A 2185-nucleotide genomic window follows, 5' to 3' on the forward strand; every position below is an offset into this window, starting at 1 on the left:
CTCTAAAGGATCCAAATAGTAAATAAGAGGACCCAAAGGTGCTGAAATTTTTTTTAAAAAGTAAATGGACTGCTGTAGCGCTTTCTTGAGAAAGGGCTACAAAATATGTCTTTTTTTTTTTGATAAATTATTGAGTACTAGTTGTAGCGTTTTTATTTTAAATGCTACAAAACAGGCGCTACAAATCAAGTATTTTGTAGTAGTGATACTGTCACACCTTACTTTTAGGATGCCTTAGAGTTTATTTAGAGCCATATCTGACCATATTGGATGGTCTTGTGCTCAAAATTTACATTCTGGACGTTACTTTTTGTAAAATCACTGTCCACTGTGCAATTTTCAGATTAAAGGTCTAACTTTGAAAAATCATAACTAATTCTAGAAAAATCATATGGAGGTGTTCAAAAATTATACAGAAAGCTCTTTGAAATCTCTTTAAGGGAAAAATATCTAATTGGACTTATCTTTGGTCAATTTGTATAGTTTATTCATTAAACTTCAGTGTTCATTTGGTAAGTTTTGGAACTTTCAGATTCTATGTCTCAACTTTGAAAATTCGTGTCTCCTTGTATACACATCCAATTGACATAATTTACTCTCATTTTAAAGCTTGGAATGTGTACTATAGACCTGCCAAATTTCATGGCTTAATTCATTCATTTATTAGGTCAAACTGGAGCTTAAATTTGACTGGTCCAGGACCTACGTTTTATCCCTTTACCTTTGCTTGCTATAATTCTTTTTATTTCTTTGCATGCAAAACTTGGGCTTACTCTTTCCCATTCATTCTCATACATTTCCATTCATGCCATAGAGAATCTAAACACATACATTGCATCATGGGCATTCATAAACATAATTCACAAAATAGGAGAATTATAAAGTGAACATAATCTCGTTTATTAACATCAATAGTTTTTCACTTTCTTCTCCTTGCTTCTCATGCCATTATTACCCATCATTGATTGACCTAAATGTTTGGTTAGGGAGGGGGTGAGATTTGGGGGAATCTTAGTAGCAAATAATACCATATTAATCATGCTAGATGGATGCTAATGCACTACATGCAACTTGCTTATTCTCTTGTTAATTAATGACATATTAGCATGCTCAAAGCTACCTTTTTGATGCATGGCGATGGAGACATAATCTACTCATCATAAATAGTAATTATACCAATCAAAACATGTCACAATAACATTCAAATAACATGTGCATAGTAACACACAAGCATACAACATCAAGTAATGACAATAGGTAAGTTCACTATCTTGCACTTCAAGCTTTCCTCTTGCTTTTCCTTTGATTCCCTTTACTTCCCAACCATGTGGACTTTTGGTTAACAACAACAAACATCCTCTTAGATGTTTCAAGGTCCTAAATATAGTCACATTGATCATACAATCCATTAGGATCAAGAGATTACATAAAGTTCAAGACTAAGTCTCTTGAACTTAACATTTTCTCTAAATTTTGGATTGATGTTTTAGCTTTGTAAAATTGTTCCCTTAGGCAAATCCTATATAATTTTGCCCAAAGAATCCAATGCCATTGATTTAGACTTTACTTAACATTTGAATACAGTTAATTGGTTAGAAAGGTACATTTTGATTTTGACTGGTTCTGCTTGTGTCACTATGTTTTTTATTCAAGCTACCCAGCTCCTACATAAGCCAAATTTATAAGATTGCACCTCTGTGGATTTTGAATTTTGAATTTGGCTTGTTGCCAATTTTGAATTTTGGGAATTTGGTTGCTGCCAGGGAGATTTTGTTTTGTGATATTTATTATAAATTGGATTTGGGTCTATCCTAATATAAGTAGTTTGAATTGAAGTTCTTTTATTGATGACAGTTATTTTATGTATGAATTTGCATTATCATTTCCTTGTGATTTGCAATGTGCTAAGCAATGAGGGTCAGCAGAGTACAGATACTACATTATCCGTTACATGTTTGAAATTATTGAGAGTGGATGTACTACTGATATAAGGTACAGATACGGATCGGCTAGAAACAAGTTAGTAAACTAGATGAACGATCGAAGGTAGGACCTTAAGAGAACCTGTCTCTTACAACCCTAGCCATGGAGACACCACAAGGATGATCAGTCCTTGATACAGTCGAGTATTCCCACGAGAATACGAGGCGGCAAGCAAAGCTCACTCAAGAGAAATAAAATTCTC

The sequence above is a fragment of the Neltuma alba genome, unplaced genomic scaffold (genome assembly GCF_004799145.2).
Source record: "Neltuma alba isolate B1F8T4 unplaced genomic scaffold, ASM479914v2 tig00010280_pilon, whole genome shotgun sequence".
In the NCBI taxonomy this organism is placed as follows: Eukaryota; Viridiplantae; Streptophyta; class Magnoliopsida; order Fabales; family Fabaceae; genus Neltuma; species Neltuma alba.